The sequence below is a fragment of the Chiloscyllium plagiosum genome, unplaced genomic scaffold (genome assembly GCF_037043375.1).
Source record: "Chiloscyllium plagiosum isolate Xiang-an unplaced genomic scaffold, Cpla_swu_hap1 HiC_scaffold_28, whole genome shotgun sequence".
Taxonomy (NCBI): domain Eukaryota; kingdom Metazoa; phylum Chordata; class Chondrichthyes; order Orectolobiformes; family Hemiscylliidae; genus Chiloscyllium; species Chiloscyllium plagiosum.
The window spans coordinates 6474299-6492396 of record NW_028270166.1 but is presented as its reverse complement, the minus strand read 5'-3'; the positions used below and the strand labels follow the sequence as shown (position 1 = coordinate 6492396).

Here is an 18098-nt window from a genome sequence, read left to right as displayed (position 1 = left end):
GGAGAAAGTGAGGACTGCAGGTGCTGGAGATCAGAGTTGAGAGTCGAGTCATTCCTGATGAAGGACTTATGCCCGAAACGTCGATTGTCCTGCTCTTCGAATGCTGCCTGACCTGATGTGCTTTTCCAGCATCACACTCTCGATGCTGGAATCAAGCGCAGTTCCCTGATATTGTGAGGCAGCAGTGCTCTCCACTGAGCCACCCCATGGTTTGTCCCCATATCTGCCCTGTGACCCTGTCAGAGCCTCCCCTGGCACTGTTACTGTGGCAGGACCCTGTCTTGCCATTGTTGTTTGATCCTGAGTCTTTTTTTTGTGTGTCTTGGCTCAGCCCCTGGCTTTAGGCCTCACGTGGGCTTGTATTAATTTGTCTGTAGCTTTCTTTCTGAAAAAAGAGGAAAACAAATTAGAAAGGAGAGAAGTTGGAGGTCTCAAAAGGAGCAAATAAATCACTGAGCGTGAGAGAGAACGATAGACGCAATGAGAGAGTTGTAAGATTGCTGCAAAACAGGTGTGAAAGCGTAAAAGGATTAACTCAAAGGCTGTGGCTATTCATATGCTAATTGAGTGTATCCAGGGCATAAAACAATTCAGACCTAAAGTGGGTGCCATGCTTTTATTATATTCAGTGCACGTTGCTGCTATCTGGAACTAAAAACTCCCTTTCTCTCAGGTAACTAACTGTATCTGTTATTCAAGCCTTACTATATAACATTTTAATTAGTTATAAATGAAATGGGGAAATTCTGTAAATCAGCAACACTGCCATCAGGATCAGGAAAGTGTAAGAAAAGGTTAATGCTTTATCTGGACTAACGTCACCTGCTTTGATTGTAAATATGAACCTGGCTCATTTGCTGAACACTCTAGCAGTTTCTATTCTCATTTCAGGTTTTGAGTTGGAGTTTGCAGTCAATGTTGAAGCTTTGGAGGTTACTGCTGATCTTGGTAAAAGTTTACTGCAAAGATCCAGTGGTGGATTTGGAGACATCTGTGCCAAATGTTGGCAAATGGGACTAGATCAGTTTGGATGTCTGGTTGACGTGGATGGGTTGGACCAAAGGGTCTGTTTCCATTCTGTATAATTCTATGACTCAATGACTCTACCTCTGGAGTCTTGATCTCCCCTTGACTAATGTGTAAATCTCATGCTTGAAGGAACAAGTGATGTGGAAGTGCTGGTTTTGGACTGGGTTAGACAAAGTTAAAATCACACAACACTAGGTTATAGTCCAACAGGTTTATTTGGAAGTACAAACGTTTGGAGTGCTGCTCCTAGCACTAGCTACCTGGCAAAGGAGTAGCACTCTGAAAGTTTGTATTTCCAAGTTGGACTGTAATCTGGTGTTGTGTGATGTTTAACTTTGAAGGAACAAAGGCAATTGGCACATGAAACACTGCAAACTCAAAATCCCCTCCAATCCATGTACCATCCCAATATAGAAATATATCTCTGTTTCTTCACTGTCCCTGGGTCAAAGAACCCCTCCCCAACCGAACTATTCTTATCACAGGGACTGCACCTATCCAAGCTGCCTTCTCAAGGGAAATTGGGGACAATGGAAACAATTGTAATGAATGTCAGTGTCTCCCACATTCCATGAAAAAATGAAAAAGTCAAGCAGCAGCAATGTAAGCATGCATTTATACAGCCAATCACATTGCAGTATTCTCACAGACAGAAAACCAGGAAGTTAAAAACATCAATTAAACTTCACTTTTAATTTAAATATTTAAGAAAGTGAAATAAATAGTCAGAATTCAATTCAGACAGAAGTTCCACCATCATAAATAAATTGTAAAATAAAGGTTTTATTAAGAGGAACTTTAACATTTTACCAATATAAAACCAACTTTTCAGGGCCAGTGAAGATGCTTAATTGTGAAATGAGTGTGTTATACTGTCATAGAGTCATAGAGCTGTATAACACCGAAACAGACCTTTTGGTCCAACTCATCAACGTGAACCAGATATTCTAAACTGATCTAGTCCCATTTGCCAGCACTTCGCCCATATCCCTCAAACCCCTTCTTATTCATATACCCATCCTTGTAAATGTTGTAATAATGTTAGCCTCCATCACGTCTTCTGGCAGCTCATTCTGTACACGCACCACCCACTGTGTGAAAATGTTGTACCTCGGGTCCCTTTTAAATCTTTCCCCTCTCACCTTACATCTATGGCCTCTAGTTTTGGACTCCCCCCCCTCCCCCCTTGGAAAAAGACCTTGGCAATTCACCCTATCCATGCCCGTTCATGATTTTATAAACCTAAACAAGATCACTCCTCAGTCTCCAACGCTCCAGGGAAAGTAGCCCCAGTCTATTCAGCCTCTTCTCTCTAGCTCAAACCCTCCAATCCCCGTAACCTTGTCAATCTTTGCTGAACCCTTTCCTACAAAATCTTTCCTACAGCAGGTAGACCAGAATTAACCCATTTTACACCTTGTTCACAAGATTTTAGCAAGACTAAAAGTGTAAGTTTTTGTCAAACCATTGATTGCTTTAGGACTTCTAATCTGTAGGATGATTTCGAGATGCCGGTGTTGTGTTGTGTTGTGTGATTTTTAATCTGTAGGAGAACTCATCGAACTCTGAAGAAGTGGGGATTCACTGACAGCAACTTCTAGATGTTAGTATTACAGTGTGCAAGTGTGGATTCCTGAGGTTGTAATCACTCTCAATGGGGTAAATGCTGATAGTTTCACTATCAATTCCATCACAAAATCTGAGACAATTGTTTTAACTTAATTTGCATAATTAAACAAGGGTTGGTTAAATGGGATGAGTTTCACTCAGTGGTTTGCATTTCTGCCTCTGTGTCAGTGGGTTGTGGGTTTAAGACACACATCGGGTATTTCAAATGTATAATCCTTGATGAAATGTGTCTTGTAGCATTAACAGAGGACTGTACCACCAGAGGTTTGTCTTTCCAAAGAGTACAGTCATGTACAGGTACTTTAATTGGCTGCATGTGACTAGTGGGCATAATTTTAAGGTGAGAGGAGAAAGACTTAAAAGGGACTTGCGTGGCAATGTTTTCACACAGAAGGTGGTTCATATGTGGAACAAATTGTTACAGAAAGTGGTAAATGCAGGTACAGTTGCGACATTTAAAAGTCATTTGTACAGACACATGAATTGCAAAGGTTTAGAAGGATATGGAACAAACACAGGCAAATGGGACTAGTTTAGTTTGGGAAGCCTGGTTGGCTTGGACAAGTTAGACCGAAGGGTTTGTTTCCATGCTTTACAACTTAATGACTTTAAGACATAAACTGAGGCCTTGTTTACCTTCTCTGGTCAAGACATCCTTTGATTTTATTTGAAAACCAAGTCGCTGCAACTTATATTCTGATCCCCATACATCCCTCATCCAACAACATTGCAGGGTATCATTATGTCATGTGGGATCGTGCTGTGTGTAAACTGGCTTCTCTTTCTTACAATATTGACTACATTTCAGGATTAGATAGCCAGTTGGAAGAGACACCGTATGCTTCTCAAAGTGATAATGACAACTAATCCACTTTTGTAATGATGTTGGCAAAGGGATACGTAGTAGATGAGGTACTGAGATGTCATCCTATGTGGTTGTTCGAAACACAGCCATTAATCTTTTGGTCCCACTTGAGAGGCCCAACAAAGGCCTCAACTTATCATTCCACTCTAAGCAGCACCTTCTTTCTCAGTGCATCACTGGCGAGTATTGCACTGCGAGTATCAGTCTGCTGTTTATGTTCACGTCTCTGCTGGGACCCAGAAGTGACCAAACAAGCCACTGTTGATGAACAATTACCATTTGGCCCCACTGTGTCTGTGCCTCCCTGTGCTACAGTCTCTCACACACACACACACATAATCTCCTTGTCCTTGCTGTTTTTCCTTGGCCCTGTATTTTCCATATTTTTAAAGCCCAGGAAGAGAATGAGTTAGAGGAGGAGATGGTATAATGGGTCTTGAGTGCAGCACAATGAAAGTGCACAGATGAGGTTAAATGTGAAAAAAAAGTTTGAAGCTTGGGAGGAAGAAGAAAGAGAGGTCTCAAGGAACATTTACCAGACTGGAGTCACAGTTCACTCAGAGTTGCTGTAGTAAAAACGTGTGCTGTAGTCCAGAGGCACACACAGTGATGGTATTGTCTCCAAAGTTCTTTACATCTCATCCTGACCAGGAATCTCTCCTGCTCTACCATTGTTGTGTGCTGGAAGGATTTACAAGTTGACAATCAACCTGTTTGGCCACACTGTGAATGCACCTTCCTTGGTCATCAAGCCCTGGAATGGGACTCGAATCTAGAACTCCAGGCTGAGAGGCAGTGTGCAACCCATTGCAAACACATTGACCAGAATAGCATTGACCTAATGGAGAGAGAATGAGACAAACTGAGTTGTGAAGGAGATCTGGCGGTCAGTTGTTAGAGCAGAGAAATAAACTGACTACCTGACAAGGTTTCTACTCCTTGCAGAGACGCCTCATGACTCTTGGTTGAAATTGCATTACAAGTGCACCAGTTGCCATAGTAACAAGGCAATACTGCAAAACTATGCTGGAGAAGTGTTTCCAAATAGCGGAGGTAGTGTTGTTAGCACCTGAGAGGCCATTAATGAAGCATTAGGCAGTACTGGAAACTGAAGATGATGTAGACCCCCCAACAACAGAGTTGTTCTGCCCACACTACAAACACAAACAGTATGTAGGGCAGCAGGATACTCTACTGATGTTCTCAGTGCAGCTCCTGCAGAAAAAGAATTGCTGGGGTTTTAACTATAGGGGCACTGCCAGTGATTTCCTGATAGGTGAGAGCCCACACTAGTGGTACTGATGTCAAGAATGGGCTCCCATCACCTCATTACTAGAACTGCAAGTAAAACCCCTGACTAGTGCAGAGAAGAGAATGTTCAGATATTTTGATAGAGTAGATGCAGAGAAACGATTTCCATGGATGCTGGGAGTTTAGAACATGGAGGATCAATCTTAAGTTTTATAAGTGCACTATCTCAGAGTGCACTATCTCAGAGTGCTTGACACACAATGTATTCCTTCAAAATGCAGTAACGCTTGCTGTGTAGGCAAGCAAGTGTGGCAGCCAACTTGGCACAGCAACATCCCACAAACTGCAGTGGCCATAATTCATAAATTTTCATCAATATTCTTTGAGAAAGGAATGCTGGCTGAGGGCACTGAGGTAAACCTCATGCTCTTCTTCAGATTGCATCGTGGAATCTTCAACATTAACAAACAGGTAGAACCATTGGTTTTATCTCCTCATTTGAGGAGTTGCAGTTTGATGATGCTGTGCTTCCTCAGCACGGCACAGTCTGTGAAAATGCTGTGCTCAAGACCTGGAATGGGTACAGCCCTCAGATTCAGATAGTATTGCCCACAGACCCAAAGGTGACCATGGATTTTACGAGTGGTGGAGATGATGCATCAGATTCAGTGCCACTGGACACTGAGAAGAAAGGACATTTTCTCTAGATTATTATTCACAGATTCATTACAAGAAAGCTGACATGTGTATGAAGCTTTGCATAGCAACCTAACCAACAGTCCTCCACTCAGTCTCTTCAGCTTGTTGTGCAATTTTGAAGAAATCATGGCTTATCTGCATCTGAGCTATACTTTCCTATCTCTGTCCATTATCCCTTGATGCCCTTACCTAACAAATACTCTTCAGCCTTAGTCTTCAATTAGCCCCCATTATCGACAATCCTTTGGGAAGAGAAACATCCAGGGATCTTTTGGGTTAAGCAATTTTCTTCCTAAATTGTTTGGCCTGAAATTTAAGACTATACCCTATCTTTCTAAATTTCTCTCAAGGAATCGGTTCTTTATAGCTACCCAATCAAAAACTATTAACATTCTAAACATCCCAATGAGGAACGATTGGCCTAATTGTTAGACTATTAGTCTAGTAACCAAAATAATATTCTAGAATTTGGGATGAAATCCAACCATGGCAGATGGTAGAATTTGAATTCATTAATAAATAAATCTGGAATTAGGAGTCCAGTGATGACCATGAAACCATTGTGAATTGTTGGGAGAAAAGAATATGGTTTACTCATGTCCTTTAAGGAAGAAAACTGTTGTTCTTACCTTTTCTGGTCTACATGTGAGTCCAGACTCCCAGCAATGTGGTTGATTCTTAACTGTCCTCCAGGCAATTAGGGATGGGTAATAAACGTTGACCTAGCTAGTGATGCCCACATACTGTGAATGAGTTTTAAAAGCCACACTATCCCTTTGAGCATATTCTTGCAAGCTTTGCAACAAATCAATTCAGCAGCCATATTTGATTCTGTCACTCCAGTCCACACCCCACCCCAGTGCAGCCCACTCTCCCATTCCTGATTGTATCAATTGAAGTGCTGGCTTAGCAACAGTAATGCCAGAGAGGATCTGCTAATATACTTTGAGTACTGTACATTTAAGTAAATATTATAGCCATGTGTTCAATTTTGTTCCTCACACTTTATTGGAATTTAATCCCACAATTAAATCAGGAGCAGGCAGGCTGGACTGGTTTATGTCCAGCATGGACTGGTTGGACCAAATGGATTGTTTCTGTGCTTATGCCTCTCTGACTCTAAATATTCTTTCACCTGGTATGCAATTTTCTGGCAAGGGCTGGTATTATTGCCCATCTCTAATTACCCTTTGGAAGTTGTGAGTGAGCTGCCTTCTTGAACTGTTATATTCCATGTGGTGACTGTACACCTAAAGTGCTATTAGGTTGCCCACAAGTCCAAAAATAGCAATATTCCCAAGTTGGGATGGTGGAGAGGAGCTTGCAGCTGGTGGTAATCCCAAAGTCTGCTGCCATTGTCGCTCAAAGCGTAGGTGTCACAGATCTTGAAGATGCTGTCAAAAGAGCCTTGGCAAATTGCTGCATCTTGTAGATGGCACACTCTTCTGCTACTGTGGTGCCCGCTAGTAGTGGATTTATGGTTTGCTGGTTAAGATTATTTTAGCCTGGAACCTATTGTGAATGATAACAGAGGGTCAATACTTGCTGCTATTTAAATAAAGGTTTACTTGCTCTGAATGAGTCTCTGTTAGTTTACAGTGCAATGATTTTCTCTTGTCAATGTCAGTATTTTCTGCACTTCTGTACAAGTGAGATTTGTTTGGTAATACTTTGAAAAGTTAAAAACAAATCTTCTTTTGAGGTAAACTGATTTGGAGGCAGGAATCAGGAGAAACTGTATTTTGGCGAGGGTGGTAGAGGTATCTCTGCTTTATGATTTATATTTCTGGTGTGTTTACTGGCAAATGTCATAATCTTTTGGATTTTTGCTATTTAAATCTCATACCTAGTGTGAGACCAACGATGAACTATTTTTCAAAGATGGAGCTAATAACGTAGAACAAATAAAGATGGACCATTACTTGTGTTTATGAGCTGACATTAATAATTGCCTCAGTTTTACACTTTTAACAAATCCTTATTGTCTTACAGTTCCCACAAGTAACATTAATTACGTATTCATACCTTACAAAGTTACGCTTGACTCTTTCTCTGTTCTTTGTTTTTACTTTGGCCTATTTATTTTTTAGATGATATGTCGAGAAATGGAGTGAAGTTCAAGATTTTTTTATCCTTTGGTTAATGAATTCATATTTTGCTGGGGAGGGGCGGTGGTGGCTGGTTTAGAAAGGAGCCAGTGGGTAGATTGATTGGTAACCGAGCTCCTCGGCAGCAGGGAGACAGCGGCTGGTATTTAGTCCAGCCTGCTGGCGATAATGAGCTGTATTTTAGGAGGCGGTGAAAGGGTGTCGGGGAGGTGAAGTCAATGGGAGTAGAAAAGCTGGGGTTGCCTGCCTCAGTTTTGCGAGTGCTGCAGCTGTGAATAGGAATCCAGACTTTTTCCCACGCCCAGAAAACGGAGGACTGATCCACTGGTAGGGTCAGGCGACACCGCCGCTCCTACACAGTCTGCATACTTATTGAATCCAAACACACTGTTGTCTGCACCCAGACAATCCCCCTCAATTCTGTATACAACACACACACACACACACATGTGGATAGGGATATATATATCATGGTGAAATATTTCAGCTGCACTTCTGCTGTCCCAAAACACACATGCTCCCATCTGCCCTCCAGACAGTCCCCTGATTCTGTGTTTAGCAGTATGAAATATGTGATCTACACTTTCACGCCAATTAGCCCCAGACTTTTTTCGCGCTAAGTTAAATGCAGCTCTTTCTATCACCGTCTGCACCGCGTCTTTTTATTTCTGTCTCATCCTTTTTGCTGCTAATTATTGCTCCCTCCCCCTTATCACAAGCAACCAGCGCCTCTCCCGCTTCCTCGCCCTCTCCTGAAGTGCTGACTCCTCACCGTGTTACCATTTCCACGGTTAGAAATTCATAGAATCCCGACAGCGTGGAAACAGGCCATTTGGCCCAACAAGTCCACACCAACCCACCAAAGAGTAACCCACCCAGACCCATTTCCCCTACCCTATTACTCTACATTTACCCCTGACTAATGCATCTAACCTACACATCCGTGGACAGTATGGGCAGTTTAGCATGGCCAATTCACCTGACCTGCACATCTTTGGACTATGGGACGAAACCAGAGCACCTGGAGGAAACCCACGCAGACACAGGGAGAATGTGCAAACTCCACACAGTCACCTGAGGGTGGAATTGAACCAGGGTCCCTGGCACTGTGAGGCAGCAGTGCTAACCACTGAGCCATCTTGCCACTCCAAGGTTGTCCTCCAGCATTTGCTCAGATTGACAGTAAGCGATGCCTTGGATATCCAAGGAATTGGAGCAGGATCTCTAACAAACTCTCACTTTCCTCTCTCAAACTCTCTGTCCCTCTCATGTGGCCTTGAAGTGTTTAAGTTGTAAAGAAACAAAGATGTGGATTTCCTCTGGATTTGGGGTTAGGTTTCCATCGTGCGTCGTATGGAAAGGTACTTCTTGATGTCTCTCCTGAAGAGCCTGGCTCTAACTTTAAGATTACATTCTCTTGTACTTGATTCCCCCAAATCAACCTAACCCCAAAACCCTTTCTTTAAAACAGCTGTGGTTGTTGGCAGGAGTGAGGAGGTGAGAATGGCTCAATTGTTATCTTCAAAATGAAAATCTATGCACCTTTATTGACAAAGGGCATTAAACATATAAAATAAGAGCAGGAGTAGGCTATTCAGCCCTTAGAGTTGAAAGGTGTGGCACTGGAAAAGTACAGCAGGTCAGGCAGCATCCCAGGAGCAGGCACATCTGAATGAAAAGAATTCCTGATGAAGGGCTTATGCCTAAAACGTCAACTCTCCTGCTCTTCGGATGTTGCCTGACCTGCTGTGTTTTTCCAGCAGGTCTTTTTGACTTTGAATCTCCAGATCTGAAGTCCTCACTTTCTCCATTCAGTTCTTTGAGCCTTCTCTGCCTTTCAATATGATCTTGGCTAATCATCCAACTCGATAGCCTGTTCCTTCTTTCTCTCTTCAGTCCTTTTAGTCCTAGGAATTATATGTCACTCCATCTTGAAAACATTCAAAGTTTTGGCTTCAGCCATTGTCTGGGATTTTTATGGGATATGGATCACTGCAAATTTGAGGAGCTGATCAGCTTGAACTGTGGATCAAGATCAAGGAGTTCACTGCTATTCCTGCTCCTAATAATCCTATTACACAGGTTAAAATGTTTTTTTCATTTTTTTTTCATTCATATGAATATTCATTCATTTTTCTTTTATTCACATATTGGTTTGACACTGCCAACGCAGTAATGTGAGAGGGTGCTGCAGTGCCAGAAATGCCATTGGTTCAGATGGATTTAACACCAGCATTTTCCTGGTGTCCTGATCAACAACATTGCAACATTGCCTCTGGGCCACCCGGACGAACCAACCCAACCAACCTGTGGCACAGCATTTCAACTCCCCCTCCCACTCCACCGAGGATATGCAGGTCATTGGACTCATCCACCGCCAAACCACAACAACCCGACGGTCGGAGGAGGAGCGTCTTATCTTCCGACTGGGAACCCTCCAACCGCAGGGGATGAACTTGGACTTCACCAGTTTCTTCATCCCCCCTCCCCCCACCTTGTCTCAGCCGGATCCTTCCAGCCCGGCACCGCCTTCCTGACCTGCAGTCTTCTTCTTGACCTCTCCGCCTCCACCCTACTCCGACCTATCACCCTCACCTTGACCTCTTTCCACCTATCACATTTCCAACTCCCCTCCTCCAAGTCCCTCCTCCCTACCTTTTATCTTCTCCTGCTGAACACTCTCTGCTCATTCCTGAAGAAGGGCCTGTGCCCGAAACGTCGAATCTCCTGTTCCCTGGATGCTGCCTGACCTGCTGTGCTGTTCCAGCAATAAAGTTTCAACATTGCAAGAAGGTCAACTGATCATTGAACAGGTGATTTTGTGGCACTGTGGTTGTGTCTCTACCTCCATGCCAGGAGGCTTGGATTCAAGTCCTACCTACTGCAGATGTGTGTCATAACATTTCTGAACAAGTTGATTAGAAATATTTACTAAGATGCAGAAGAAGGCCACGCAGCTCACCAGCTCTGCTAACAAAGAATATATCCGTTTCTCAGCTCCTTCCCTTTATCCCTGCAACTTCTGCTTATTCGAATATTAGATCAACTAATTTGCTGTCTGTGGGACCTTGCTGTGCATAACTTCACTCATGTGTTCATCCGCACAACAATACTGATAACATCTGAGAAAATACCTAATTAGCTGTGAACTGCTTTTGAGTATTTTGAAGCTATGAACAGTGTCAAATATACATTTTATTTAAAGTCCAGGAAAACAGATGGATACTCAACAAGAGGAAGGGAGACAATGGGAGAAAGAGAAACAGTGATGCACTGATTAAAATACTGTGAGTACAAAACAAACAGAGGTATGCAGACAGGTCCTGCAGGATTATTTCCAGAACCAGCCAAATATATAATTGAATGTCACATGGTAAACTTGCCATGTTCCCTTCAATGTCATGAATTAAACCATCAAAAGATGGTCATGACCCAAACCTAATAAACAAATTATGGCAAACTAATAATGGTCTCAGGATAGGAAAGTGAATGAAGGGGGAGTGAAACTAAGAGGCCATAAAAGTGACACCTGAAGTACAACTTGGAAACAGTGTCACCTTGCAACAAGTGATGTTTGGGAGAAGCAATATCAAATTGTATAGATGCAAAATACTGTGGATGCTGTAAATCATAAACCAAGACAGATATATTCCTTAGGTCTGGTAGTATCTGTGGAGAATCGTATAGAGAGCTACAGAGTCTTAAACATGGAGACAGGCCCTTTGGCCCAAACTAGTCCATACCAAGAGAGAAAATGAGTTTGCAATTCAGGTTGATGATCTTCCATCAAGACAGATCAGTATTAAATATGTTAGGAAACCAATCACTGTCACTGAAATAACTCCACAGAAGTGGTATCCTATCACCAGGTCACCCTTTGTTTACACATGGAGAGTCCTTGGCATTACTCCAGTTTCCTTAGAGCCAGCTCTCACAGTCAACAGAACCTCTGTCAATCAGGGCTCCCTGTTGGACCACGTTAACAGCCCCAACCAGGTTGTGATTGGGGTAATTTGTTGCCACCATCCTCTTTGTTTGATTGGGTCTGAGAGCTAACTGAGTTTACAGCACTAGAGGAAAACCACTAAGGAGTCTTAACAAGGGGTGGCTCTTGTCTTAAATAAAATGTAGCTTTCTGCATGAAAGCAATCATGGAAGCGGGCGTCGCTGACTGGGCCAGCATTTATTGCCCATCCTTAGTTGCCCTTGAGAAAGTGGTGATGAGCTGTCTCCTTGAACCGTCTATTTGGTGTAGCTATAACACATTGCCCTTAGGGAGGGAATCCCAGGATTTTGACTGAGTGTTATTAAAACGATGGAAGACCTGTGGATACAGATCTTCATCCTGTGAGATCCTAAGATGTTCTTCTCCAAACCAAGTTCTTATGAGATCATTGGATTAAAATCAGTTTAATGCAATCTCCAAATTAACCTTTCCAGCTCAAATACCTCATGCAACATAGTTCATCTGGGGGCCATTAATCTGTAGCATGAACTCTGCTTTCCTCTCTCTACAGATGTTGCACAATCTGCTGGAATTTTTGACATTTCTAAACTTATTTCAAATTTCCAGCATCTGCAGGATTTTGTTGTTGTGTAGCATTATATTCACTGCCACCTTATTTGCTGGAAAGTTCACCTGCTCAATTTGCACAGCTGGGTGTTTGTTATGCTTTCAGCCAATGTAAGATTTTCACATATTCAATGTTACATATAAATCCTGGAGATAGCATGGTCTTAATCTGTAAAACTGGGGAGAGGTTAATGTTCTGGAGACACAGATTTCAATCCTATTACAGCTAATGTGAAATTTGTGTTCAATAGAAAAATAAAATTTGGAATTAAAAACTAGCCTAAATCATTTTAAGGCAAAAATAGATAGATTTTTGAATGGTAAAGGAATTAAATGTTATGGTGAGCGGGCGGGTAAGTGGAGCTGAGTCAATGAAAAGATCAGCCATGATCTTATTGAATAGCAGGGCAGGCTCAAGGAGCCAGATGCCCTACTCCTGCTCCTGCTCCTATTTCGTATGTTCTTATGGTCATGTAACCATTGTCATAAACATTTGACTCATAAATGTCCATTACCTGATCTGTCCTCCATGTGAGTCGAGAATCACAGCAATCAATGTGGTTGACTCTTAACTGTCCACTGAACTGGTCTAACAAGCCACTTGGTTCAAGAGCAGTGGGTGATGATTGCTTGTCTACCAACTGATGCCCATAAACATGGTTTTTAAATGTTCACCCTGTATGAACTGTACACGTTAAACACCTGAAATAATCAACATGCATTGGGTAATCAGAACCTTGTGACCCAATCCAGATCTCAACCCTTGGGTGATCTAATTTTATTTCTGCACTGTCAGAGGTACCTTGTCTGTCCTCACAAAAACACAGGAAACATCCCAATGCAATATTTCAAAGTAAAGCAGGGTGTCATGGACCAATACGTATATCCCAAACAACACCTGAAAGCAGTTTATCTTATGATTGGTACATTGCTGTTTGTGGGATCTTGCCATGTGCCTACTGAGACTGCACTCTAAAAGTATATCAGTGGCTGTAAAGCAGGTTGGGTCATCCTGGGATTGTGAAAGCTGCTATGGCAATGCAGATCTTTCTTTCTCACCTTGTGCAACTGGCCTCAGCACCCATTGGTGGGGAAGGGAAACAGGAAGCAAGGGTCCCACTGATTATCATTCATTGATTATTCCTAATGGACACCAGGCAATGGTTTAGTTTTGATGCTCCATTGGCCTAATAGTCTGCTCATCATCTTTGTTCTTCAGAATCTCAAAAGCAACAGTCACTTCTCCTGGTGAGATACTGTCCCTCCTTACTCTCTCTCTCAATCTCTCTTATTCTTTCCATCTCTCTTTATCTCTTACTCATTCTTTTTTCCTTTTTATTTCACACTTTTATTTTATGGAATTTTAAACATGTTTTTCTACTTTTTTTGATTTGCAAAGAAAGTGGATTAGTCACAGTTTCATTTAACTTCTCCAGTACTCCACTTTCTCAGTCTCTCTTTATCTGCCACCTCTGTCTCTGTCACTCTCAGTCTCCCTCAGCACTTCTCTGTCCTTTTGTTCCTCCTTTCCCTGCCTTTCTTATTTATCGTCCATCCCTCCACTTCTCTTTGTCTAATCTAAAATATGTCTCTGAAACTGCCCTTTATATTCTACGAGATTTATTGTCCAGAGAAAGCTGACAACAAGCTTTCTTTCAGGCAATTTGCTGTAAACACATCTCTTTTCTCAACAATATTGTTGTAATGTCTTGAAATTCCATTGACTTTCTTCCATCTCATTTCTGTTTTCTTTTATGAACTCTCTCGCAGCTTTATTACACCTTGATTTCTTTGACTCTGCCATTGGGTTTTTCCTTTGTCTTCACCCAAGTCTCTTGCGATTTGTGACTGTTTGTAAAAAAATCAACATTTGCACAGAAGTTTTTCATCTCTCAGTGTTAGAATTTTAATAAAGATTTAACAGTTTTTGACATTGAGATAATGAACAATTCGCTGGTTTAGAAAAAGAGAGTAAAATTCTTTCTCTTTTGTTTTCTCTCCTCTGTCTTTTGCCCCTGTATCACTTCTGTTTTGTCTGAGTCAATTTCTATCCTGCTTGATTTTCTCTTTCACTGACTCTTATTCTTTTACTTTCTTTTCTTTTCACTTTCACTTCTCTCGGTCACTATCTCCAATCTTTGTACCTATCTCTCTCTCTCTGCAACACTCTGTCTCTATTTCCCTCCATCTGCATCCCTTTCTCCATAGAGTCATAGAGATGTACAGCATGGAAACAGACCCTTCGGTCCAACCCGTCCATGCCGAGTGTTGTATGTATGTGTGTGTCTCTGTTTGTCCCTTTCATTATATCTTTTATACTCTCTTTTTGTCCATCTCTCATTTGTCTGAATCTGATTCCATCCATCCAGCCCATACTCCCTGTCTCTCATTCTATTCTATCTTTCTCTTTGTCTCACTTTGTTCCTCACATTTTCTGTACTACTCTCTTGTGCACTCCCACCTCTGTCTTTCTCTCTCTGTCTCTCACTCATTCCCAATAGTTCCTTTTAGTTCATCTCTGACTGTCTCTTTGTCTTACCCTCTCTGCTGAAGAGCTAATTACATTCAGTTCTTTCTTGTACCTTTCTGTTCATTCTTCCAAGTCTTTTTCCCTCTCTCTCTCTCTCTCTCTCTCTCTCTCTTTCTGTTTCTCCTCCTGCATTGTGCAAAGGATGAGTATTGATGGTGGTGTGATTCCCACTTGCTGAACAACTTTGTAGAGAAATATTGAAGAAAGGTTTCACAGCAGAGAGCTCTGTTGGGGACCCAACTGTACGCAGCAACCTGCTGAGGTGAACTGAACAGGAGAGACACAGGTTTGGTCCCTGGTGCTTAGGCAGGGGCACAGAGAGGTGGCAATGAATGATTATTTGTACTGCACAGTAACTGTGTGTGAGCGACATCAGGGCAGAATTGGACTAACTGTGACGCTGTACCTAGTTGAATAGCATCACACTATTTGATGGTCAGCACAAGCATGCAGAAGGGTGGCTGGTACAAGATACGAGGGTAATTGGGGCAGGCTAAGTGAGTGATGTCATGAGATTGTAACCCAGGCTTTAAGGCAGCATTCTAAGGTCAGCGAGGGGGATAAATTAAATGTTTTGTCAAACAATTAAAAGTTCTCACCATTATTTGCTATGATATTGTGTGCACAATCTGTCAGCATAATCTGGCAATATTCAAGTTCCAAGAGTGAATGGGGCAATCACAGCTGCCCAATTAAGAGGCACTTAAAGAGTTAAAACAGGCTGTCTCCCTTTTCAACTGAATAGTAAGGTCTCTCTCCATCCTCCCACTCCGACCCCCTGTGGGCCAGTTCATTGTCTGCCCCACCCTGTTCCTTGTAATCTGTCTCCTATCACTATCCAGCTCCTAATGACTGATATTAACCTCCCAGGGAGCAGACCAGTTTAAGACCTTTGCTAAGCGGATGCTGTGGGTTTTATCAATTCACAGCAGCAAAGAGGGGACAGGTTCTTATGCAAACAGAGCTTGTTTCCCTTCATCAGTGACCTTGTGCCCCTCTTCTACCCTGTCTGATGAGCAGAGACCAATGGCTAGTGTTACAGGATGATGAAGCACTTACATAAAACATAGAGCATAGAAACTGGCCATTCAGTCTAGCTCCATAGAAGCTCCTTCTTCATTTCACCTTCTATTCCGTTCTCTTCATATCTGTATCTAACTTTCCCTTACATACATTGATGTGGTTCATCTCAAGTATTCCTTGTGATAGTGAGTCTCAACTTCCAGGCTTGGGCTGACAAGTGGCAAGTGACATTTGCACCACAGTGTCAGACAATGACCACTTGCAACAAGAGAGAATCTAACCAATACCCCTTGATGTTCAATGCCATTGCTGAATCCCCCACTATCAACATCCCAGGGTTACCATTGATCAGAAACCAAACCTGACCAGCCATACAAATACTGTAGCGAGAAGAGAAGGTCAGAGGCTGGGAGTAATTTGCCTCCTCTCTCCCCAGTGTCTGTCCACCACCCACAAGATACAAGTCAGGAGTGTGATAGAAATATTCCCCACTTGCCCGGGTGAATACAGCTCCAACAATGCTCAGGAAGCTTGACACATTCCAGGACAAAGCATTCCCTCTTGATTGCCACCCCTTCATCTCCTCCAATGTCCATTTACTTCAGCACTGATGCTCAGTAGCAACAGCATGTACTATCTACAAGATGCACTGCAGAAAGTCACCAAGACTCCTTAGACTGCACTTTCCATACTCATGACTACTACCATCTACAATGACAAGGGAAACAATGCATGGGAACACCCTTACCTGCAAGTTCTCCTCCAAACCATATACCATCCTGACATGAAACAATATTGGTGTTTTTTCACTGTTGCTGGGTCAAACTCTTGCAAATTTGTCAGCACTGTAGGTTACCTATACCAGATGAATTATGGCAGTTCAAGAAGGCAGCTCACCACTGCATTCTCGTGGGGAGCTGGAATGTGCCATAATTCCAGCCCAGTTGACAATTACATCCCATGTACAAATATATTTTTAAATCTCAACTGCTCTCTAAGTAGAGATTTTATTTCCTGATTTCCTGATCAGATTTGCTTGTGGCTAACTTATTTTGATGAAGACTCTTTTTAGATATTACCACAGGTGCAAATATAGGAGCAAATTACTGCAGATGCTAAATCTGTACTGAAAACAAAAAATGCTGGAAATCACAGCGGATCAGACAGCATCCATGGAGAGATAGTTAGCTAACGTTTGGAGTCTGGAAGACTCTTCTTCAGTTCTGATGCTGCCTAACTCGCTGTGATTTCCAGCATTTTTTGTTTTCAGGGCATCTTCCTTATGTTGACCCTATTGCATTTATAATTTTTTAAGATCTCTCTCAGGTCACCTCAGATTTTACTTTTCTATTGCAATGAGCCTCAGTCTGTTCAACTTTGCTGGTTTAAACTTCTCAGATGAGGTAACATCCTTGTCAATAATTTACACCTCCTCAAGTGCTTCCATATTTTTCTCAAATGGAGACCAGCAGAGACTTTGGGGAAATTCAGCACTAAGTTAGAGGCCAGAATTAAAGGAATACAGAGATCTCAGAAGATTGTAGGGATAGAAGGGCTTGCATACATTGTGAAGGGTCAGAGCTGTGTATTGCTACAATAACTGGAACTTTAATGTTTTTCCAGACTGGGAGTCACTGTAGATCAGCAAACACAGGAAATGAAGAGTCAATGAGTTTTGGTGCAATTTGGGATACAATGAACAAAGTTTTGAATGAGCTAAACAGGCCAGGCTGGATAAGATTGAAGGGTCTACTTCCTTAAAGTTTATTGGATTAGGATAATAGTATGTCAGCTTTATTGTCACTTGCACTGATGTCAATTTTGGATCTGGGCATTTTCAAGTGAATTCAAATTGTAAATTTGTCACCACAGGATTTGAACTCAATTCTCAGAATTGTTAATCTTTGTGATTTTCCTGATTCCACAGAACAACTGCAAGTTTAGCTGTTGGCCTTGGTTCTATCAAAGTTTTGTGTCCCCCCCCCCCCACAAACACACACAGCTCACCTGGTGACACATCAGGATAGATTTCAGACTGTCTGGGCCTCTCCGTTCTGGAATGTGACAGGGATCGCACTGGGCTTTAGGTGCTGTTAAACTTAGGCCCAATTATGTTTTGGTTTACTTCTCCTACTGTGTGCTGTGCTTGAATTCAGCTCAGACCCAGAGATGAAAAGTTCCCTCTCCTTTCGTGGTGAAAAAAAAAAGATGGTGTTTGAACTAGATCTGGGTAGCAGTAATCATATTTTCATAGGACATACACTGAGCCCACAATCTGACATTAAATAACACTGAATCGTGAATGCCATTGAGGGTTATAAAACTGTAGTGGAAAATGGAAAGATATTGCAATAGTGCAAATGGGGGTGATTATTCTCTGGTTGGGATTGA

At 42.1% G+C, this 18098-nt stretch overlaps 1 long non-coding RNA gene across 8 annotated transcripts in view; it reads left to right on the top strand.

Moving 5' to 3' along the window:
* LOC122565455 (uncharacterized) overlaps nucleotides 1-18098 on the top strand; it is a 147084-nt gene that overhangs the window by 70499 nt on the left and 58487 nt on the right. The gene's annotated exons all lie outside the window — the stretch shown is intronic.